This window comes from Pleurodeles waltl, chromosome 2_2 (assembly GCF_031143425.1).
Source record: "Pleurodeles waltl isolate 20211129_DDA chromosome 2_2, aPleWal1.hap1.20221129, whole genome shotgun sequence".
NCBI lineage: Eukaryota > Metazoa > Chordata > Amphibia > Caudata > Salamandridae > Pleurodeles > Pleurodeles waltl.
In genome coordinates this window covers 406,602,459-406,627,856 of record NC_090439.1, presented here as the reverse complement: position 1 = coordinate 406,627,856, position 25,398 = coordinate 406,602,459, and positions in this window count along the sequence as shown.

Sequence of the window (25,398 nt, the reverse complement as noted above, 5' to 3'; positions counted from 1 at the left end):
CCAACCTTTGTACAAATGTTGTTATGACACCTGCCGGAACATGACACCTGAGACATTATCTCAATTAGCACACCAAGGTTGCCCTGTTGACAGTCTCATTATACGTCTTTAGTGACAGGGTGTGACCATCCACATGTAGGTTCTCATGTCCTCATTGACTTTACTGACATTGATCTCCGAAGTATACTCAGTAGATACAGGAATAGCTGCCACTGACTCATGATGAGACCTGGACGTAACTGTGACAACATAGACCCCTAAAAATATACAGGATCAACATTGGACCACACACATGAGCAAGACACCTCTGTGCAATTGATCCTTGGAAAATTGTGGACACGTGCTGCCTCGTCTGCTGGTCCACAACAGCCACTGGAGAGTTGTGGCTCAGTTATTTGACCTCAACTGTGGCATTATAATAAATTTGTGGTTCACCTTTGGCTGTCTGGGCCAATTACATGGTGCCCACTTCGTCTATGCATGTGCCTGACTCACTGTGGGATTCACCAACAAGTGCCTAGGAAGCAATTACCAAAAATCTAGGACATGGGATGGCGAAATTGTGGACCATTGACATGAACAAGCGTCTGCCATCTGTCTGGTGCATGCTTTTCCATTTGTGGTGTCTACGTTACCCAAAATCTTGGAAGTGCACACAACGGATGTTGCTACATGTATGACTAACACATGTCCTCTCTCATTTCCACAATGACTTGCATCTAAGGTTTGGACACACTGACCTCAAATTCATACAAGCATATTTGCAATAATACATCTTGTGATGCACACACACTGGGTCAACAACTACATTAGTAGCCACTGCACACACATTGAGCCATAGGCATTGAGGTATTGTACTCATGTTCGTCACTTTGCAATCCTCTCCTGATGCGAAACATGCACAAATTATGCAATACATATATGTAGGCCACACATATGGCCATCTAGTGCATCAGCCAAGCATCAAAATCCTGTTAAGGAAGTAGCGGGTCATGGTCCGCTGCAGTACGATGTCTCACATGTGAACATACACCATCAACACCAAAGTGGGTGCAATCAGCCTATCTCAGTTGTGTCCCAAATGTAACATAACATTAAAATGAAAAATAAATCCCCAAAACCAGTTCATGCCCTGAAATTTTGACGTTTTCAGCGTTATGAGTTATATTGTTTGCACCAATACAGATTCTGGGGGTGATTCTAACCCTGGCGGTCGGTGATAAAGCGGCGGCCAACCCGTCAACAGGCCGGCGGTCCAAAAAATGGAATTCTGACCCTGGCGGGAACCGCCAACAGAGACCGCCACATTAACACTCCGACCGCCACGGCGGGACCGACAAACAGCACGGCGGTCACCGCCAACAGCCAGGCGGCAGACAATGTTCCGCCCACACTATCATGACCGGCCAATCCGCCACCTTTTCCGGGGCGGGAGCACCGCCGATAAAAACACGGCGTAAACAGACTGCGAACGGGAAAACGCGCACCTCTACGCACTCCACGAGGAAGGAGGACAGCATGGAACCCGAATTAAACATCCTACCTGCTCTCGTCTACCTGCTCATCTACCACGAGTACGAACGCCGGCGCAGACGACAACGGTGAGTACTGCACCTACGACACAGGGGAGGGGGAGGAAGAAAGGTCACGTGCACACACATACGCGATACACCCACCCCCCCAAACCATGTACACACCAATGCAGAGCAACAAGTCACAGTGAACCCACCCAAACCCCCGTAAAGAAAACTAGGACATAATTAAATAGTGACTCGAAATTTATGGGGAAAAAAAAACACTGATAAGTCACGGTCAAATAGCAATAACAACTCAAAAATCCAAATTCAATATCCAGTTCATACGAAAAACCGAGGCAATAAGTCCTGCACAACTAACGAGATTCAAAGTGTCCGTGGGCCAAAGTGTAGCAACACAAGGGCAAAGCGCACACAGGAGACCTGAGTCCTTTGGAGAGAACACTGCAGGGGCATCTGATGAAATAACTACAGGCACCTCAGGGGGAAGGGAAGGGGGGGGCACCACAGCCACATGAGTCCACGACGCCAGATCCACGAAGGGGCCACCATGCCCACTCAGTCATCCTGGGGAATGCAAAGCCACAGTCTCCCAAGTCTCTACAGTGGGTGGGTTGCCCACTGATCAATCCTGGGGAGTGCAAAGCCACAGTCTCACAAGCCTCTACAGTGGGTGGGTTGCCCACTGATCAATCCTGGGGAGTGTAAAGCAACAGTCTCACAAGTCTCTACAGTGGGTGGGTTGCCCACTGATCAATCCTGGGGAGTGCAAAGCCACAGTCTCACAAGTCTCTACAGTGGGTGGCTTGCCCACTGATCAATCCTAGGGAGTGCAAAGCCACAGTCTCACAAGTCTCTACAGTGGGTGGGTTGCCCACTGATCAATCCTGGGGAGTGCAAAGCCACAGTCCATCAGGTGGATTACAGTCTCCACTGGTCAAGGAGGATGCATGGTGGGCACAGTGAACCGTTAACAGTGCTTGAGACGGCAGGGCCCAGCGGAGCGGTGCTTGGGATGGAGGGCCCAGCGGAGCGGTGCTTTGGATGAAGGGCCCAGCGGAGCGGTGCTTGAGATGGCGGGGCCCAGCGGAGCGGTGCTTGAGACGGCGGTGCCCAGCGGAGCGGTGCTTGGGATGAAGGGCCCAGCGGAGCGGTGCTTGAGATGGCGGGGCTTAGCGGAGCGGTGCTTGGGATGAAGGGCCCAGCGGAGCGGTGCTTGAGATGGCGGGGCCCAGCGGAGCGGTGCTTGAGACGGCGGTGCCCAGCGGAGCGGTGCTTGAGATGAAGGGCCCAGCGGAGCGGTGCTTTGGATGAAGGGCCCAGCGGAGCGGTGCTTGAGACGGCGGTGCCCAGCGGAGCGGTGCTTGGGATGAAGGGCCCAGCGGAGCGGTGCTTGAGATGGCGGGGCCCAGCGAAGCGGTGCTTGGGATGAAGGGCCCAGCGGAGCGGTGCTTGAGATGGCGGGGCCCAGCGGAGCGGTGCTTGAGACGGTGGTGCCCAGCGGAGCGGTGCTTGAGATGAAGGGCCCAGCGGAGCGGTGCTTGAGATGGCGGGGCCCAGCGGAGCGGTGCTTGGGATGAAGGGCCCAGCGGAGCGGTGCTTGAGATGGCGGGGCCCAGCGGAGCGGTGCTTGAGACGGCGCTGCCCAGCGGAGCGGTGCTTGAGATGGCGGGGCCCAGCGGAGCGGTGCTTGAGACGGCGGTGCCCAGCGGAGCGGTGCTTGGGATGAAGGGCCCAGCGGAGCGGTGCTTGAGATGGCGGGGCCCAGCAAAGCGGTGCTTGGGATGAAGGGCCCAGCGGAGCGGTGCTTGAGATGGCGGGGCCCAGCGGAGCGGTGCTTGAGACGGTGGTGCCCAGCGGATCGGTGCTTGAGATGAAGGGCCCAGCGGAGCGGTGCTTGAGATGGCGGGGCCCAGCGGAGCGGTGCTTGGGATGAAGGGCCCAGCGGAGCGGTGCTTGAGATGGCGGGGCCCAGCGGAGCGGTGCTTGAGACGGCGGTGCCCAGCGGAGCGGTGCTTGAGATGGCGGGGCCCAGCGGAGCGGTGCTTGAGACGGCGGGGCCCTTTTCAGCGGTGCTCTTCTGCACGGCGGGGCCCTCTTCAGCGGTGCTCTTCTGCACGGCGGGGCCCTCTTCAGCGGTGCTCTTCTGCACGGCGGGGCCCTCTTCAGCGGTGCTCTTCTAGACGGCGGGGCCCTCTTCAGCGGTGCTCTTCTGCACGGCGTGGCCCTCTTCAGCGGTGCTCTTCTGCACGGCGGGGCCCTGTTCAGCGGTGCTCTTCTGCACGGCGGGGCCCTCTTCAGCGGTGCTCTTCTGCACGGCGGGGCCCTCTTCAGCGGTGCTCTTCTGCACGGCGGGGCCCTGTTCAGCGGTGCTCTTCTGCACGGCGGGGCCCTGTTCAGCGGTGCTCTTCTGCACGGCGGGGCCCTCTTCAGCGGTGCTCTTCTGCACGGCGGGGCCCTGTTCAGCGGTGCTCGTCCAGTAGGTCAAGGGAGCCAGACCTGGCCTGGACTCCCTGCTCAGTCGCCCTCCGACCGTGCTGTTGCTGGATCCTTCGGTGACGGAGTCCTGGGCCCTTTGGTGTCCTTCCTAACACCCGGGATGGGGCTTGTGGGCCCCTCCTGCTCCGCGCTCCTGCTGGCTGACTCTTCCGCCCTGCTGCCCTTTCGCTCCTTAGATGGGGCTCTCGGGCCCTTGCCTCCCCTAGCTGTTGTGGCTGGTGAAGTGGGCGTACTTGGCTCCTTGGGGGCAGCCGTGTCAGTCCTCTCACGGCGGCCCTTCAGCTTCCTGGTCTTCTTGCCTGGTGGGGGGCTGGCTGTCCCCTTGCTGCTGATTGAGGTGTCACTGCTGGCAAAGGGTGGGCTCCAGAACCCATGCACCACAGTGACACTCGAAGCTGGGCTGGTGGTGGCTGAGGTGCTCTTGGGACTCTTTGCAGATGGAGGGGGTGGGTCAGTGGAGGGAAAGAGGTCAAGATTAGCAAGGAAAAGTTTCTTAGGACCAAGGTAAAAGGTAGGAGAAGTGGAGATGGAAGTGGAGGAAGAGGATGTGGTTGTAGGAGAGTCAGGTGTGCTGTCTTTGGGTGCAGGTGCATGTGCTGGAGGCTATCGTGAGGTGGATGGCTGTTGGGTGGGTGGCTGCCTGCGTTTGTGTGTCTTGGAAGAGGGGGTGACAGACACAGTGGGAGAGGACACAGGGGACGTGTAAATGGCAGTGGGGGTGGTGACTGCACGTGTGCGGACTGGACTGGAGGGTGTGCTGGTGATGGAAGCACTGGCTGATGGTGGTGTGCATGCAGGTGTGAGTGTAGACGTCACAGGGAGGGAGGAGGGAGACGAGGAGGAGGGGGACACAGAGGTGGTAGTGACTGTTGGAATGTCTGCATCTGGGTGTTGCTTGGGTGAATGCTTGTGGGTTCTGTGGTGCTTGTGTCTGGATGAGCTGCCCTTGGGTGTTGAGGTGTGTGCAGGCTGGTCTGATGGTGTGGATGGGATAGGCTGAGGAACAGGAGACAGAGACAGGGTGGAGGCAGTCAGAAGAGGGAGGCTGGAAACAGGGACAATGGCTGCCGTCAGTGCTGAGGCCAGAGCATTGAACGATCGTTGATGGGCAGCCTGACCCGAATGAATGCCCAGGTAGGCATTGCTCCGATGCACCTCCCTTTCTACCCCCTGGATGGCATTCAAAAGGGTAGTCTGCCCAACAATGAGTGTCCTGAGAAGATCAATGACCTCCTCACTGAGGGCAGCAGGGGTAACAGGGGCAGGGGCTGAGGTGCCTGGGGCGAAGGAGACGCCCGCCTTCCTGGGTGAGCGGGCACGGAGCGTAGGCTGAGGGGCTGCTGGGAGGGCGGGGCTGGTGCGCTGGGTGGCGGCTGTACCTGTAGAGGCGGGGGGCCCGGATGTTGCCGCCACCGCTAGGGAGCTCCCATCCGAGGACGTGTCGCTGTCGCTGGTGTCACCACCGGTCCCCGTTGTGGTGCTCCCCTCGCCCTCCGGATCACTGGTGCCCTCGGTGTCTGTTCCTGGTCCCACCGGGGCCTTGTGACTTGCAGCTCCCTCGTGCTCCGATGCCAAATCTCCTCCGCCTGATGATGCTAATGCACACATGCACAAGAAGACGAAGAAGAAGGGTGGGGGGAGAAAAACGAAGACCAGGTTGAGTGCATGTAATGTCAACACCGTTGGCGGAGAGGACAGACACAGGAGCCTCATGCACTAAGCCGCGCATTCGGGGTACACTACTCAGTACTTCTGACCAGGACAACAGGTCTAGAGACGACAAAGGCGCACATGTGTGATGCTGGACCATCGATAGCTGTACTTGTCACCCTACAGAGGTGGGGGCCGGGAGCACAGGGCCATGCCTAAAGGAGAGGACTACACTACAGAAAGTGCCCTGGCCTAATGTCACCCCCAACCCTCCTCCCCCACCCAGACGCCTCCACTGCGCAGAGAGATAGCAGAATGTGCTGATACTCACCCCCTTGTGTCTGCTGTGATGTCCTCAAGCGCCCATCCATATCAGGGTAGGCCACCGCCAGGATCCGGGACATCAGGGGGGTCAGGGTACGACTGGCACTCCTCCTAGGTTGGGAGGCCATCCCCAGCAGTGACTCGGCGGTCTTCCTGGTCCCGCGGCGGATGTCCTCCCACCTCTTGCGGCAGTGGGTGCCCCGTCTGTTGTGGACCCCCAGGGTCCGGACTTCCTTGGCGATGGCGCGCCATATGTCCACTTTCTGATGGGCGCTGACCTATTTGACATGTACAGGATGGGAAGGAGAAATCATCATATTCCTGCATGTTAGATGCGATTGGCCCCCCTCCCCAACCTTGCCATATGGCACATGCTCTCATCTGTCGTGCGTTGCACTCCTCATTCGCCCCCCACCCCACCAACTTAGCATCCACCCCACTCCACACAGGCATAGCCCATTCAATGTGCACCCAGTGGACTTACCTGTTGGTCTGGAGGACCGTAGAGTAACGCATACTGGGGGAGGACCCCGTCCACGATCTTCTCCAACTCTTTGGAACTGAAGGCGGGGGCCCTTTCCCAAGTCGCAGCAGCCATCGTCGCTTCCAGACCGAGGTCACAGCAGCACTTGCAGTATAGGTCCTCTCCTGTGGAAGATCAGGTCTCGAGTGATTAAGCAGATAGAAAATGGCGGTCACGCCCGCGGCGGTGCGTACCGCGGCGGTGCGTACCGCGACCGCCGGCGCACCTCATTATTGGCTCCTGAAACCCATAGGCTTCAATGTTAGTCAATGCGGCTTCGTATAGCGGTCTTCGACCGCCTACCGCCACGGTGTGCCACGCCAGCGCATTGACCTCACATCCCATTGTCCCACTTCACAGGTCAGGCAGCCGCCATTTCAAGGCCCCACATGGCATAATTTGTACTGCGTCACACAGGCCTAGGCCTTGCATTGCCACACATACACGCCTTTCAATACACAGATAATCGTCTGCTATGCATGCAGTGGTGAACGTACCTGTGACTTGCTTGACTCTGTGCTCCATGTTGTCCTTCCTAGGCACCGTCCGCTGGGACTTGCGAGGAGAAGGATGAATTCTCGCGTGTACCAACCACTGGTGGACCTGTCGACAATGGAAGAACGCCACATCATACTACGATACCGACTTCACCGAGCCACTATACATGAACTGTGTGCCCAGCTGGAGCCAGCCCTGATGTCCCCCATCCGCCAACCCACAGGAATTCCCCCTCTAGTGCAGGTTCTGTCAGTCCTCCATTTTCTGGCAAGTGGCTCATTCCAGACAACAGTGGCCATGTCATCTGGAATGTCTCAGCCTATGTTTTCAAAAATCTTGTCTAGAGTGTTGTCTGCCCTGACGAAACACATGCGGCGCTACATTGTATTCCCTGAGGAGGTAGATTTGGCCACTGTGAAGGGTGATTTTTATGCCCTTGGACATATCCCCAACATAATTGGTGCCATTGATGGGACCCATGTGGCTTTAGTACCCCCAAAAGACGATGAGCAGGTGTACAGAAACAGGAAAAGTTACCATTTGATGAACTTCCAGGTGGTCTGTTTGGCTGACCAGTACATCTCCCATGTGAATGCCATGTTCCCTGGGTCAGTGCATGACGCGTATGTGATGCGAAATAGCAGCATCCCTTATGTGATGGAACAGCTACAGAGACAACGTGTGTGGCTAATTGGTGACTCTGGTTACCCCAACCTGCCTTGGCTATTGACCCCAGTGAGGAATCCCCGGACCAGGGAAGAGGAACGGTACAATGAGGCCCATGGGCGAACTAGGAGGATCATTGAAAGAACCTTTGGCCTCCTGAAGGCCAGGTTTAGGTGCCTACATATGACAGGGGGATCCCTGATGTACTCACCAAAGAAGGTGTGCCAGATCATCGTGGCCTGCTGTATGCTTCACAATCTGGCATTGCGACATCAGGTGCCCTTCCTGCAGGAGGATGGTCCAGATGGTGGTGTTGAAGCAGCTGTGGAGCCTGCGGAGAGTGAAGAGGAGGAATACGAAGAGGATGACCCAGACAACAGGGACAGAGTTATCCAACAGTATTTTCAGTAGCACACAGGTAGGAATCACCCACGCCATTTAACTTTTACTGAATGCCCCCTGCATCTTTACTTTGTGTATTTCCCCCCAGTTCTTTTAAACTGAAGTTTACTTTTCCCTTCCCTTTTCAGTGCTGTATGACCCACTGCGTGACTTCAGCTTGGTTAGCCCATGGACTAATGCTTATAGACATCGGTATGTTGTCCACACATAAATTACAGAACATTATTGATAAGTAATGTGTTATACATTTGTAATTAATACAGGCTGACTCCAGAATGATTTATGTGCAATGCGTGATTTATTTTTAGTGCTATATATTGGTACAAGGTATTAAAACGGTGAAGGGTGAGGGTGGAGTTATGTCCATGGCAGAGTCCAGTTCTCGGTCGCACAGGTGCATTGTTCATATGGCTGTGGAAGGATGGAGCAGGGGCAGTTCAAGGTTGGACAGGGTGACACTGTGGGACAGTGGAATGACATCCGGGGGGATATTAGGCTGGCGGGGGTCTTGGCATCCTACTCTGTCTTCCTTTGAGATCTCAGGTTCCTCTTGCGGGGTGGTTGTTCTTCAGCAGGAGGTGGGGTTCTGGGGGCCCGTCGTTGTGTGGGGGCCTCCTGACCACTAGCGCAGGCGGAGGTGGTAGGCTGTTCCTGGCTAGTGACAGGGGCCCTTTGCGGTGCCACATGGTCCTGCAATGTGGTTTCTATCCGGTTGAGGGCCTGGACTATGGTCCCCATAGCGGTAGCGATGTCCCGGAGTTCATTGCTGAACCCCATGTAGCGTTCCTCCTGCTGTGCCTGGATCTCGGTGAACCTGGCCAGTACCGTCGCCATCGTCTCCTGGGAGTGATGGTATGCTCCCATGATGGTGGTGAGGGCCTCTTGGAGAGTCGGTTCCCTGGGCCTGTCCTCCCCCCCCTGTCACACAGCAGCCCTCCCAGTTGCCCTGTTTCCCCGGGCCTCTGTCCCCTGGACGGTGTGCCCACTACCACTGCCCCCAGGTCCCTGTTGTTGTTGGGGTGTTGGGTCAGCCTGGGTGCCCTGTAGTGGCGGACACACCGCTGATTGACGCGTCCGCGAGACAGAGGCATGGGCCCGCTGGGTGGGAGCTGTGCTGGTGTTCCCAGAGGGGTATGGGTCTGCTGTGGCCTGTGTCTGTGTGTGGGGAACCGACTGTCCAGAGGTCCCCGATGGTCCGGGCTGGTCGTCAGGTTCTAGGTCGACAGAGCTGCTGTCCTCGCTGGGGGCCTGTTCTGGGGGTGGGATGGACATCTCTGGACCCTCCGTGGTGGTGTGTTGGCGTTCGGGCCCTGCAGGGGTGAAGGAGTATGGTTATTGTTTCTGTGTGTGCCATGGCGTGCATTTTGAGTGCCCTTGTCCCCCAGTGCTGGCATTCCCTTGTGGGAGGTGTTGTGAGGGTTTGGGGGTGGTGTATGGGTATGTGCAATGGTCATGCTTTGGTGGTGGCTGTCTATGGTTTGTGTTGGCATTCAGGGGTTGGTGTTGTTTAGGGTGGGTTGTGCTGGTGAGACATTGGCAGGGAGGGTATGTGCTGGGGGGTGATATTGGGGGTGAGGGAGGGGGGGGTTGGCATGCTGGTGGTTGGGGGGGGTGAAGTAGTTGAGATTCGACTTACCAGAGTCCATTCCTCCGTGTACTCCAGTGAGGCCATCAGGATGCAGGATGTTTACCACCTCTTGCTCCCATGCTGTGAATTGGGGTGGGGTGGGTGGGGGTCCGCCGCCAGTCTTCTGCACAGCGATGTTGTGCCTGGAGATCATCGAGCGCACCTTCCCCCGTAGGTCGTTCCATCGCTTTCTGATATCTTCCCGATTTCTGGGATGCTGTCCCACAGCGTTGACCCTGTCTACGATCCTTTGCCATAGCTCACCCTTCCTTGCTATGGTGGTGTGCTGCACCTGTGTGCCGAAGAGCTGGGGCTCAACCCTCATGATTTCCTCCACCATGACCCGGAGTTCTTGATCCGAAAACCTTGGGTGTCTTTGGGGTGCCATGGGGTGGTGTGGATGAGGTGTGGGGTGGTGTTTGTGGTGATGTGCGTGGTGATATGTGGTGATGTGTGCGTAGATGTGGTGTGGGTGATGAAGTTGGGTTCCTGTGTGTGTTGGGGTTTTCTATTGCTGTGCTCGCTCTCTCTATCTCTCTCGCTCTCGCCTTCGCTCCGATTTCCAACTAGTGGGGGTTTGTGGGTGATGTGGGTGGGTGTTTTATAGTTGATTGGATGTGTGGGAGCGTTGTTTGTATGTGTCTCATGTGTGCGTATTTCAGAATGTCCAATGTGGCAGTGTTTTGGAGCTGGGTGTGTATTTTGACCGCGGCGGCGTGTACCGCCAATGGAATACCGCAGTTGAGAGACCGCCGCGTGGGTTCGTGGGTCAGAATCGCATGGGCGTGTTTGTGTTGGCGTGACGGTGGAGGTTTGGTCATCTCCAGTTTTCTGCGGCCCGCTGATGTGGCGGCCTTCCTTGGATGTCGGATTTTTGGCGGTTTCACAGTTGGTGGTCAGAATGACCGTGGCGGTCTACCGCGGCCGCGGCGGTAGGATGACGGACTTCTGACCGGCAGTAAGGGCCTTTTACCGCCGGGGTCAGAATGACCCCCTGTGTGTCATATTTTTCGATGCACAGGAGTGAAAATTAGGCCGCATCCAAATAATTGTAAAGACTTTTTAATATTATGTGGATGCAGCCTATTTTTCACTCCTATGTGTTGAAAAATATGACGCACAATCTGTATGCGTGAAAAAATATGATGCATAACAATAAAAACAGCGGCCATTTTATGCAGGAAGTGATGTAATAGGATATCCTGTTTGCAGAATATGTACAGTGGGTGTACTTTCACTTTCACTTTGCAGTCTGTGAATCTTCTAGACTGTGTGGCTGTGTTCAGAGTGTTGTCCAGTGATTTTGTACTTTGGTGTCCTGTGTACTATCTTACTTGTTACTTTGTGAAATTAATATTGTTGCTGTATACTGTCTGAGTGTGTTTTGTTTACAATTTTCCGGTATTGTAGTGTATTTGTTGTTTGTGGGAGTCTGTTGTGGGTAGTGTTAGTTTGGGGATAGTTGGGCTCTTCTAGTTGTTAAGTTTACTTCTTTTTTTGTACTCCTACTTTTCCCCTTTTCTCCTTTCTTCTTTTTTATCCCCTATTCCCCTTGTCAGGGCGAAATGTTGGGTAGGCCATGTCTTGGCAGGATGGGTGAGGAGAAGCTTGGGGGGGTTTATATGGCTGGTGTACCATTTCCTCCCACTCATGATCGAGGCAGGGTGATACAGGGGTATCACACTGAGGCGCAAAGAATCCGGTGGGGAAAGGTGCTGCATCACTTGCAGCTCGTGTATGGGAGCCAGAGGAATGACCACCAGCTGAAGCACCGCTGGGCTGACCTCATCACCAGGGAGCAAGATCTGCTGGACCACCTGGGAATAGTGATTGGTGGCCCTGTTGGTGAGTACAAATCATGTAAATCTGCACAATTAAAAGTTCTGTAGTGACATCAGATGATTTGTACAATATCTGCCGGCTAAGTTGCTGACTGTGTGGAATGCTGTGGAAACATACAGGGTCATTGATGCACTATGTGAAGGACCACAATTGGTAGCTGTCAGGAAGCACTTGCTCTGCAAACTTACAGAATACTTTTGCTTAATGTAATTTGGTGCTGCCTTTGTGTCAGACAGCAACACAAAATAGGAGCCAATCACGTCTATATAGGTTACATTTGCCAGTGAAGTACAGATTTACTAAAATATTGGCAACCTTTGTTGACGCAATAGCTAAACTGACTTTAGAAACACTACATGATGCAGAAAATGAGCTCTGGCTTCACGTCAATTGATGATAGCAATGTGGCCCAAACATATGTCTCATGTGTGTCTGGTGAGTGTGTAAGGAAAGCGTTTTTGGAAGTTCTATGAATGTTAGGGATTATTGTGGTCCTTTATCGTTTTGGATACAAGTCAGATCTGGATTTGAAAACAGTGGGAAAAGGTGTAAGGTGTCCTCAGATAACATCTTAGACTGGTATTTGGAGTTTGTTGTGCCACATTCCAATTAGGGATGGCAGTCCAAAGGTATGCACATGGGTTCATATCTCTATGTTTGGTGCAAATCACTGATGCTAGGCCACATCAAATGAAGAAACTGTAACCACATGAGGGTTTACAAAAGTCCCTGCCACTCTGTACATTGTACCTATGTGTCATAAATGTGTCATGGCCACATAGGCTGTTTGACTGGTAATGCAGTCCTCAAGTAACCAGGCTTTGGATGTCTCTCTTGGATGCACATGATGAGATGATTACACATTATTATTTCTGCTCACTAATGAAGGAGCATGTTTGCCACCACATGATAGTTAGGGCCATTGCATGTGTGCAGATATGTGTGTAATTGTCACAGGAGACCCATGCTCTGTACATGTTGGCCGTGATATATCAGATGCAGTATCATCATGTCTGAATGGCTTTCATTACGTATGTCATATTACACATTGTTTTTGTCTTTGAAATTATTGGTCAGTGCACATATTCTGAGCACATTTCTTCCTTCCATGCCTTACAGGTGGACCGGCACCCTACACTGTGGGAGACGTGGCTACATTTGAGGACCCCGACCACTCCCGTAAGTGTTGATATGTCTGTTATGTGTTGTGTTTGCTGGTGATGTGTGATGGACTCCTGTGTGTTGAACACATAGCAAGGTGTGATGCGCTGGCCAATCATTTGTCTTGTTCCATGAGTGAGATTTCAGTTTCTCACCATTTTTTAGTTGGCCAATGCTTATCCCATTGTAATATCTAGGGATTGTAGGTCATTCCTGTAGGCCCCGCAATGAGAACTGGGTGAGTCATGTGGATAACACTTGTATCAACAAGAGTCGCACTGGAACTCATCTCAGATTTAGTATGCCTGTCAGACCCACATTCTCCCAGATTGGGATTGTGTTGGAAAATGGGTTATTGGTAAGGGCAGGTAGGTACCTACACTTAGCAATAGGCCACTAACTTCCACCAAGGTCCAGTTAGGTCTCAGTAAATTAAACCCAGCTCAACCCTTGGTAGCTTGGCAACGAGCATCAAGGCTTAACTTAGGAGACAGAGTGTAAAGCATTCAAATATCACAAAACAGTAATTAAATAAAACACAGGAAACAGTTTAAAAATCCAAAACCAATTTATAAAAATAGATTATATTTTTATCTTTAAAATGACACCAAAACAAATAAAATCAGATAAGGGGAACCGGAGATATGATTTTTCAAAGAACTTTTTTTTTTTTTAGCTCCGAGAAACAAAAAGCGCCAATCGGGTCATCTGGTTGCACCTCGACCGGGGCAAAGTCAAAGTTTTAGGCCGACCGCGATGGAGCCCTGCTCGGCTAGGGGCCGCGTGAGGCCTTGGTTAAAAGTTTACCTTCACACTTAGGGCCTCATTCTGACCCTGGCGGACGGCGGAGGCCGTCCGCCAGGGTACCGCCGCTGAATGACCGCACCGCGGTCAAAAGACCGCGGCGGCCATTCAGACATTTCCTCTGGGCCGGCGGGCGCTCTCCAAAAGAGCGCCCGCCGGCCCAGAGGAAATGCCCCTGCAACGAGGACGCCGGCTCAGAATTGAGCCGGCGTAGTTGCAGGGGTGCGACGGGTGCAGTTGCACCCGTCGCGTATTTCAGTGTCTGCTTAGCAGACACTGAAATACTTTTCGGGGCCCTCTTACGGGGGCCCCTGCCGTGCCCATGCCATTGGCATGGGCACGGCAGGGGCCCCCAGGGGCCCCGCGGCACCCCCTACCGCCATCCTGTTCCTGGCGGGCGAACCGCCAGGAACAGGATGGCGGTAGGGGGTGTCAGAATCCCCCATGGCGGCGCAGCCGTAAACCGGCGGGAGACCGCCGGTTTGCCTCTTCTGACCGCGGCCGAACCGCCGCGGTCAGAATGCCCTGCGGGGCACCGCCGGCCTGTCGGCGGTGCTCCCGCCGACCCTAAGACCGCCGGGGTCAGAATGACCCCCTTAGTCTCTTTTTCAAAGATTTTCTTCAGCGGGACGAACCTGCCAGTACAATCCGACCTCCTGGAGCCCTTCTCCGGATACGCGATGCGGGAATCCTCGGTGGAGATTTTTACCTTCGGACTTAGTCGTTTTTTCGAGGTGAAAATCCTTAGACCTGGGTAAACCTGGATCTTGATCCGACGTCCCTGGAGCCCTCCTCGGATACGCTGGCTGGGAGGTCCCGATCAACTTTTTACCTTCGGACTTAGTCTCTTTTTCTGAGATTTTCTTTACCGGGACGAACCAGCAAATCAGGCCGGGTCGCGGTTGAGGCAAGCCGGCTAGAGTTGCCGCGGTGGGTCGGTCCCTCTATGGAGCTTTTTTTCAAAAGTTGTCCAAAATTCTCCAAACTTCTGGGGCTTCTCCCAGATGTCCTTTTAAGGTTCTTTTGGGGTCCACAGCTCACCCCAAGGGTCCAGAAGTTCTGAGATGGTCCTTGGGGGGTGCGGACTACAACTCCCAGAATGCACATGGTGCAAACTCCTTTTTGGCCACTGGACAGTGGTCAGCTGGTCGCTTTCTTCAGGAGTTGGTGCAGGGGACTCTGGATAGCAATTTTTCACCTGTAGCAAACAGGGAGTCCCTCCTTGAACCAGTTGAAGCCAGGCAAAGTCCTTCTTGTGGTGAAGCCCAAGTGTGCAGCTGGTGCAGTCCTTCTGAGTGCAGGTTCCAGGTACAGGCCAGGGGTCCAGCAGGGCACTCCTTCTTCTTCTGTTGTTCTTCCTTGTTGGATGTGGTAGGGAACTGAGGTGTGGGTGCAGGCCTGCCAGTTTTATCCTTGCTCCTGGGTGAAAAGCAGGGGGGTCCTGGTTCTCCAATCAGGTGCAGGGTCCTTCCCCCTGTGATGACCACTTCCTGGGAAGTGTGGCAAAAATCAATCCCAGGAGGCAACATTCTCTAAAAATCCATCATGGCTGAATCTGATTTTGGGAGGTTGGTGTGCCTAAAAATCATAAACATACCCCTCTCCTGCCCGCTCCTAATCTAATCAAGGGGGCACCTAGTTGTCTGGGGTTGCAGGATGTGGGGGTGTTGCTGGTTGCTCCAAATGTCCTTCTCTGCCTTTGAAGACCAGTTTGGCAGCCCTCCCCCTCCTGCCTCACCATCTGCTGAGGGGAGATTCCTTCCCACAGGCACATTCCTTTGTGTGAAGCCAGGCCACTTCACACCTCATCAAGGCAGCATGGCCAAGCTGTTAAAGGCTGGCCAATCAGAGCTCAGCAGCAAAAACAATGCAGGGCTGAAATTGGCCACTTTTTAGGTAAAGTTTAGAACTCTTTACCTGAACAAGTTATATTAAATCCAACAACTGGAAGTTGTGGGATTTATTACAACAATTAATTTGATACCAAACTCTTGGTATGCATCATTTAAGGAGACTTTAAAATAAAGTCTCCCCATTCTGACCTATGAAGGCCATTTACTACAATGAGGGAAAAACAAATTTGGCTGTTTTTACCTCACAAGGGCTTATAAAACTATTTTTATAAAGTCCCTGCTTATAGTTACATGGCACCCAGCCCTAGGGGCACATAGGGCACACCCTAGGGGTGACTTATATGTAACAATTAGGTAGTTTAAGACTTTGGAACTACTTTTAATTCCAAAGTCGAATTTGCATATAACTTTCATTTAAAAGCAGCCAGCAAGGCAGGCCTGCCTTTAAAATGACACTGGGCACCTCAGCAGTGCACCTATGGGTGCACCACCTATGCTGTGGTCCCTACACCTACATGCCCTACCATATACTAGGGACTTATAGGTAGGTTAACTTAGCGAATTATAATTAGCCTTATTTGCATATCCATTTTACACAGAGCACAGGCCCTGGGACTGGTTAGCAGTACCCAGGGCACCATCAGAGTCAGGAAAACACCAGCAGAAAGTGGAAAATGGGGGCAAAAAGTTAGGGGCCTCTGCAATCAGCCCTGTTTTCTCACACAAGCCCCCCCAGCCCACACGCCCTGGAGACTCAGCCCAACCCTGGGAGAGTCTTCCTGGCTTGTTAGGCGAGGAAGACAGTGAAGAAAACTGGCTGTCCCTTTGCAGGGCCTACTCTACCTTACATCCTCCTGTCATGGTCACTCCCTCTGGGTAGTGAACCCACCCCAACAGTGAAAGGACCCATCTCAAACTGAAACTTCCCTCTAGGGGGGTCTTCCTCCTCTCTCTCTGCCAACTTGGGTAGTGAGGTGCCCACCTCCCCTACTCCTAACTTTGCTAGGGCAACACCTAGCTTACCCAAAGAGGTCACCCAACACTTGAGCAACCCCACCATGACCAACAGGGTCAGGGGGCCTACTTTGCTTTTGGCCCTGGGGTCTGCCTCCCAGGCCAAGTACAGTGCTGCCAGGAAGGCTAGCACCCAGCAGAGACTACTGACAGCTGTCAGTACCCAGAACCACACCCTAAGCTCTCCACTGACAGGTGGCTGAGCTGCTTTAGGGGCAACTGTGGGGTCCTGGCACCCCTCTTGCTGTCTAGAGTGGGGGGCTACCACCTCCTGCGGCAGGCACCCTCCTTCCACTCTCCCTTCTGTCAGTGCAGGGGCAACACCCTGCATCTGGACAGCTGCCTGACTACTCAGGACTTCCTTGGGGTCAGGTGAGGCCTCACCAGGGCCAACTCTGGGCTCCCCCCCTACTGGGGCAGAAGGCCTTTGTCTCCCTGGAACTCTCTTTAAGAGTCGCCTACCCTTCCTTTTCTTCTTTCCTTTTCTTAGGGACCCCTGTCTCCTAACGGTAGGAACTGACTCCCCATGACTTTGGGTAGGGGGGGCGCCCTGGGCGACCGCCCCATCTGGGACCAGACTCACCTCTGGGAGGTCATTGCCCAGGATACAATCTAGGGGGATGTCAGCACTGACTACCACCCTAAACCAGTCAAAGATACCCTCCCTCTCTAGGGGCACTATGGCTACAGGTTTGGAGGTGACCTCCCCTGTGGCTATCCTGACTTTCCTAGTCTCTCCTGGGACATACATGTCTGGGGCCACTAACCGGTCACTCACCATAGTGTAACTGGCACAGGTGTCTCTCAGGCCAGTGGGATCACATTCACCTGAATGGGGTGGAAGTGCCTACTTCCACCCTCAGGGATCACCAGCTTACCATCTGGTCCTGTCTCCCAGCTCAATGCTAGGAGGACTTTATCATCTGAGGAGTCCTCCTCCATGGCTACACTGGACAGCCCAGTGCTAACCACCTTCTTTGGGCAGGCTGCATCTCCTCTGAAGTGACCTGTCTGCTGACAGTCAAAGCAAGCCTTACTGTCCAAGAGCTTTTTTAACCCTGGGTCTCCCTGTCTCTGCTTGTCAGAGTGGGAGTGGGATTTACTCTCCTCCTTCTTAGGGTTCTGGGGTACCGAGGGAGTTTCTGTGGTGGGCTTACCACCTCCCTCCTTAGGTTTTTGGGGACCTGACCCCCCCTTCTTGGAGTCTCCCCCCTGGGACTTGACAACCACCCTGGTTCTCAACCACTCATCAGCTGCCTCCCCTAGCTCTCTAGGGTTGGTCAGCTTAGAGTCCACTAGATGCTGGCGTAACCTTTCTTGGGTACAATTGGTCAAGATGTGCTCTCTCATGATCAGATTGTATAACCCCTCATAAGTATTTACTTTGTTACCAATAATCCAGCACTCTAGTGCCTTAATTGAGGTGTCTACAAAGTCAACCCAAGACTGGGTACTGACCTTCTGGGTGTCCCTGAACTTCATTCTATACTGCTCTGGGGTTAGACCAAACGTCTTGGTTAAGCACCTCTTCATACTAGGGTATGAATCTGCCTCCTCCCCCCTTAAGGTCAGAAGCCTATCCCTCCCTGAGTTGGGGACCAACTCCCACAAAAGGGAACCCCAGTATTGAGGCCTAACCCTTCTCATTTGGAGTGCCCTCTCAAAGGCCTCCAACCACTTGTCTATAACATCCCCCTCTACATAAGCAGGAACCACCCCCTTGGCTAATCTGGGGCAAAAAAAACCACCCATGGACACCTCAACTTCTCTGTCGCTGCCACCATCTCTTTTCTCTCTCTTTGCCCACTTTTTCTTTTCTAGGGCCAGCTTCTCTGCCTCCAAAGCTATGAATGCTAGCTGGGCCTCCAGCTCGCTTTCTCTGAGGGACAGGTTCTCTCCTCCTGAAGGGACCCTCTTCCCCCAACTAGCTTTGGGACTGCCCCTAGTGACTGTATGTAATGAGGACCGGTCTTCCTCATCCTCACTTAGGCTCAGATTCCCTCCCTCCCCTGAGTGGTTAGAGCTAGCATCCTCCCCTACTTCTCCCTCCTCTGGAGCTTCCTCTGGGTCTTCCTCTTGGGCCTTAGCCCATGCTGTCAGGGATTTGATCAGGACATGCTTCCTGAGGTCAGTGGTTGCAGGCAACCCTCTTTCAGTACACAACCCCCTAAGCTGGACTACTGTCAGTGTGGGTAGGTTAGCCAGATCAAGCTCCATGGTTCCCTAGTTTTGTGTCAACAAAAACTTTTTGCAAAAATTGGAAACAAGAATTTAGAAAAAATCACAAAAATTCAATAATTGAAATTAATCAAAATTAAAAATTACAATTTTTTCTTTTACACTAGGACAATTTAAAGGATTTTTAATTTGTTTTACTTAAAACTGTAACGTGATACTGAACACAAGTACAGGATCCCACCACTGCTCACCAAAAATGTTGGAAAATGGGTTATTGGTAAGGGCAGGTAGGTACCTACACTTAGCAATAGGCCACTAACCTCCACTAAGGTCCTGTTAGGTCTCAGTAAATTAAACCCAGCTCAACCCTTGGTAGCTTGGCAATGAGCATCAAGGCTTAACTTAGGAGACAGAGTGTAAAGCATTCAAATATCACAAAACAGTAATTAAATAAAACACAGGAAACTGTTTAAAAATCCAAAACCAATTTATAAAAATAGATTATATTTTTATCTTTAGAATGACACCAAAACGAATAAAATCAGATAAGGGGAACCGGAGATATGAATTTTTAAAGAATTATTATTTTTTTAGCGCCTAGAAACAAAAAGCGCCAATCGGGCAATCTGGTTGCACCTCGGCCGGGGCAAAGTCAAAGTTTTAGGCCGACTGCGATGGAGCCCTGCTCGGCTACAGGCCGCGGGAGGCCTCAGTTAAAAGTTTACCTTCACACTTAGGGGGTCATTCCGACCCTGGCGGTTGCCTACCGCCAGGGCCGGGGACCGCGGATGCACCGCCAACAGGCTTTCTGGGCATTCTGACCGCGGCGGTACAGCCGCGGTCAGAACACCGCCGGTTTCCCTCTGCCCTAGGGAATCATCCATGGCGGCGCTGCAGGCAGCGCCGCCATGGGGATTCCGACCCCCTTACCGCCAGCCTTGTTCTAGCGGTTTTGACCGCCAGAACCTGGCTGGCGGTAACGGGTGTCGTGGGGCCCCTGGGGGCCCCTGCAGTGCCCATGCCAATGGCATGGGCACTGCAGGGGCCCCCTAACAGGGCCCCACCAAGATTTTCAGTGTCTGCCGAGCAGACACTGAAAATCGCGACAGGTGCAACCGCACCCGTCGCACCCCTTCCACTCCGCCGGCTCCATTCGGAGACGGCATCCTCATGGAAGGGGGTTTCCAGCTGGGCTGGCCGGTGGCCTTCTGGCGGTCGCCCGCCAGCCCAGCGGGAAACTCAGAATTACCGCGGCGGTTTTTTGACCGCGCAGCGGTATTCTGACGGCGGGACTTTGGCGGGCGGCGGAGAATGACCCCCTTAGTCTCTTTTTCGAAGATTTTCTTCAGCGGGACGAACCTGCCAGTCCAATACGACTTCCTGGAGCCCTTCTCCGGATTTGCGATGCGGGAATCCTCGGTGGAGATTTTTACCTTTGGACTTAGTCGTTTTTTTGAAGTGAAAAATCCTTCGACCGGGGTAAACCTGGATCTTGATCCGACGTCCCTGGAGCCTTCCTCGGATACGCTGGCTGGGAGGTCCCGGTCAACTTTTTACCTTCAGACTTAGTCTCTTTTTCAGAGATTTTCCTTACTGGGACGAATCAGCAAATCAGGCCGGGTCGCGGTTGAGGCAAGCCGGCTAGACTTGCCACGGCGGGTCGGTCCCTCTATGGAGCTTTTTTTCAAAAGTTATCCAAACTTCTGGGGCTTCTCCCAGATGTCCTTTTAAGGTTCTTTGGGGGTCCACAGCTCACCCCAAGGGTCCAGAAGTTCTGAGATGGTCCTTGGGGGGGGTGCGGACTACAACTCCCAGAATGCACCTGGCGCAAACTCCTTTTTGGCCACTGGACAGAGGTCAGCTGGTCGCTTTCTTCAGGAGTTGGTGCAGGGGACTCTGGATAGCAATTTTTCACCTGTAGCAAACAGGGAGTTCCTCCTTGAACCAGTTGAAGCCAGGCAAAGTCCTTCTTGTTGTGAAGCCCAAGTGTGCAGCTGGTGCAGTCCTTCTGAGTGCAGGTTCCAGGTGCAGGCCAGGGGTCCAGCAGGGCAGTCCTTCTTCTTCTGTTGTTCTTCCTTGTTGGTGAGGTGTGGGTGCAGGTCTGCCAGTTTTATCCTTGCTCCTGGGTGAAAAGCAGGGGGGTCCTGGTTCTCCAATCAGGTGCAGGGTCCTTCTCCCTGTGATGACCACTTCCTGGGAAGTGTGGCAAAAATCAATCCCAGGAGGCAACATTCTCTAAAAATCCATCATGGCTGAATCTGATTTTTGGAGGTTACATCTGGCTGAGCCCACCCACTGGTGTGGCTAATAATCATAAACACACCCCTCTCCTGCCCTCTCCTAATCTAATCAAGGGGGCACCTAGTTGTCTGGGGTTGCAGGATGTGGGGGTGTTGCTGGTTGCTCCAAATGTCCTTCTCTGCCTTTGAAGACCAGTTTGGCAGCCTTCCCCCTTCCTGCCTCACCATCTGCTGAGGGGAGATTCCTTCCCACAGGCACATTCCTTTGTGTGAAGCCAGGCCACTTCACACCTCATCAAGGCAGCTTGGCCAAGCTGCTAAAGGCTGGCCAATCAGAGCACAGCAACAAAAATAATGCATGGCTGAAATTGGCCACTTTTTAGGTAAAGTTTAGAACTCTTTACCTGAACAAGTTATATTAAATCTCACAACTGGAAGTTGTGGGATTTATTACAACAATTAATTTGATGCCAAACTCTTGGTATGCATCATTTAAGGAGACTTTAAAAATTAAAATAAAGTCTCCCTATTCTAGCCTATGAAGGCCATTTACTACAATGAGGGAAAATCAAATTTGGCTGTTTTGACCTCACAAGGGCTTATAAAACTATTTTTATAAGGTCCCTGCTTATAGTTACATGGCACCCAGCCCTAGGGGCACATAGGGCACACCCTAGGGGTGACTTATATGTAAAAATAGGGTAGTTTAAGACTTTGGAACTACTTTTAATTCCAAAGTCGAATTTGCATATAACTTTAATTTAAAAGCAGCCAGCAAGGCAGGCCTGCCTTTAAAATGACACTGGGCACCTCAGCAGTGCCCCTATGGGTGCATCACCTATGCTGTGGTCCCTAAACCTACATGCCCTACCATATACTAGGGACTTATAGGTAGGTTAAGTTAGCCAGTTATAATTAGCCTAATTTGCATATCCATTTTACACAGAGCACAGGCCCTGGGACTGGTTAGCAGTATCCAGGGCACCATCAGAGTCAGGAAAACACCAGCAAAAAAGTGGAAAATCGGGGCAAAAAGTTAGGGCGCCTCTGCAATCAGCCCTGTTTTCTCACAGACTGCAAATCGCTTTCCAACTGACTTTTGCTTCCCTATTCACCAAAGTACTTATTAAAATGTAGGTTGAACTTCCTAGCAGCATGTAGTTCAACATGTAGTGCTACAAGTATCTGACACTTGAGTGCAATGGCCTAGGTGTGCATGCAAATCATGATCATGGGTGTTCTTGCAACTCTGTGTCTGTTGTAAGTCATGCCTTACTGGAAGTAGATGATGTGGACAAAGGTCTGCATTTCCTGACGTGTGGCACTAGGATTGGTCAATGGTTTGCTGTCTCCTAATTGTTGATAGACCTTACCTGTGGTGTGTGTGTAGATCCAAACACATGTCGAGCTTTCTACGGACTCCGGGGTGTCCATGTTGTTTGGAATTGGTAGTTGTTTCTCCACCCCTCTACCCTCAAACACAGGCATGGGTTTGTGAATAGGGCACGTAGGACTGATGCTACCAGTATGTTACACATACATGTGAATAAATGAATGTTTGGTCGGAACCTAGTATACACACTCAGGTATGGCACATGAGCACTATACTAGCAAGTCCAATTACAACTTGCAGAGCATGTGGCTTTAGATTTCCATCCTGTAACTGACATTTGTAGCCCAGGCATTGGCGGAAGATGTGCAGCATGATTGTTAGCTGACAAATGCCAAGTTAATGCCAGTTGTTACCCATCTTGTAATGTTTGGATGTGCAATGTGTGATATGACCTTTGTAGGCTGGCCTGCCATATACTTCCTCAGAGACATTCAATGATCTGTATGGTGATATGAGCTGTTACAAGTACAGTAGATGTACTGTCTGATTTACTTCTTGTGCCATTTCACACAATGCAGTTCCTAATGTAAATTTTTGCCTTTGTCTTCACAGCTGCAAATATGACACCCATTCAGGTCGGTGAGTTCCAGAGGCAGGCTATGAGGTACCAACATATCCTGCTGGTAGAGTCGGGGCTCAGACGGATGGCCCGAAGATACCGGAATGAATGGGACTCTGGAGCATGTAGGGCTTTCCCACAGGGTGGCCCTACTTTGCCCACCACAGCCAGCACAACCACCACTTCCACACAGGTGGCACCACCCACAGCTGGGACTGTTGTCCCAACTCCTGCAGTTGCTCCAGGCCACAGCAGTGGAACACCTTCAGGGCAGCCCACAGGCACTGGCTCTACATGCCCACACACATCCTCTGCCGATACCCAGACTGCCCCCAGCTGCTACAGTTGAGCCTGCAGCTTTTCAGGCAATGGAACGTAAAATGGACCGTGTGCTACGGAAAATCATTCACCTGCAGAGTGATGTTCGACATATGAACAGGCGTGTGCAGTCCATAAAGCGGACCCTCCGGAGGGCCAACCTCTAGACTTTTGGATATGGACATGATTCCCTCCCCTCCCTCCTCTTTCCTTGTTCTGATACTTAGCGGGCTTAGGGGGCTTAGTGTTAGGTTAATATAGGCTGCTAGTTTAGTTAGTGTTAGTGGGTGGGGTCCTGGATCTTTCTATTTTAACTTAACTTAATTAAGTGTATGGGTGGGTGGGGGGGCTATGTTAGGGTTCTTGTGTGTTAAAAAAAAAGAATATATATAAAAAAAAAAATATATATATATATATATATATATTTGTTTAGGATAGTATAGTATGTGTTTAGGTTAGTATCTGTTGTCCTCCATGTGTCCCATCTCATAAAGGGGGTGGGGGGGTTGATGTTTAGAACATTTCGTTACATGTGATAAGTAAGTTTAGCTTAGGTTAGTTAGGGAGAGTTGTGGGTAATGAGTAGTTAGGGTAGATTAGGGTAGGTAAGACTTTTCCCTCAGTTTCCTCTTCTGTGATTACCGTTTATTAAATATATAGTGAACCCTTTACAGTATGTGTTAAATGCTTGTTGATCAGGGCCTTGGCATTAGTGTACATGCATTTTGTTCTATTTCATTTGTGTTCTATGCTACAAACAAATCCCAACTGAGCAGTAAGATTGGCAGCTACCCCAGAGCTACCTTGCAAAGATTCCACCATTCGTTGCAACCACCAATCACAGTTAATATGGATCCCAATGTGTTTTCGTCAATAAGTGTGTTTTCAAAGTCACAAACAGTGCTTCCAGATTTGGTATTGGGGGAACTGTTTTAGGTCTGACTGCAGTGTGATGTTCAAAGTCACCCTTATAAGGTGAGTTGTCGTAAGCACTCTTGTAGTATCGTCTTCATGACTCACATACATCATTTGTGACACTGTTCAGCATGATTACCTATTTGGATGTAAACTCAGACACCTTCATTCATGCAGTTTTTGGAGTGTTTGCATAGATTTGTGTGCATTGTTATATGTATCAGTATTGCATGGTGACAACATTTTGCTGCCCCTATTTGATGACTTAGATATCCCTTGAGGAAGCATTATTCAGTCCAAAACAGCATGATGGTGTATGGTTTCTCACTTCATCAGATATTGCCCTCAGGAAGGGCAGAGTATGTTGCAATCCTGGCCAGTGTGCAAATTTATCTGACTACATAATTTCAGGACAGTTGTATTGACAAGCTACGTTATTTGACAGGAGGCAAATTTCAGTTATCTACTGCACGGTTGATGTGTCACATTACACAGAGACAAAGTGGTTGTGTAAGTGCTATTTATTGAAAAGTGCTGTAGTGGTATATGTACATTGTCCATGATTGTTAGTTCATTATAGTGACATCTTCCATTGTGATCCTACACAAGTGGTAAAGGAAAATGCTTTTGACATGCTGGGGTGATGTGTCAGACAGTGCAGAGGGACAGGATTTGCCAATGAGTAAGAGAGAGACAAGCACTGGGCAGGATGACAAGATAGACAGTGGTTTGCAGAACAGTCATTGAGTACAGTTGTTGTAAGACTAGCATGTTACAAAGCGCTGGGCCTTGGTAATAGTTGGCCATGTGGCAGGGACTAGTGCTTCTGGGTACTTTTCCGTGTGAAGGTGATCTGTTCCATGTCTTCTTCTTCTGATGTGTGTGTTGCCTCCTCTGTCCTTGGTGGTGGTGGTTGTGAAGTGGCAACACACACCTCAGTGTTAGAAGACATGGAGTCAGACATCCCGGTCACTGCTACCTGTGAAGTTCTTAAGGGCAGTACTGCAGCAAGGAGGATCTGCTGATTCTTAAGAATAGCAGCCACATCACGATGGTAGGCAGCCAGGTCGGCCCTGAGGGGGTCATGATTGCATTTGTGAATGCAGTGGAAGGTTTGGGGTGCGAGGTGTTGTGGCAACTCCCTTACTGCAGTGGTGAATTCCTTGACAGTTTCTTGTAGTCCTTGCAGGATGGATGTTAGAGCTTGCATAGCTGCTGCCTGATCTGCAGATGACATCATGCACAAACGCACCCCCTCTAGGTTGGCTGCCATAGTTTGCATCCGCACCCGCACCTCATTGGCCAGCTCCTGCTGTACCCCCAACTACAGTTCTCTCAAAACTGCTGCCTGTGTTGTCTGAGTCCTCAGCTGTATTGGAGCTGGCAGGTCTTACAAT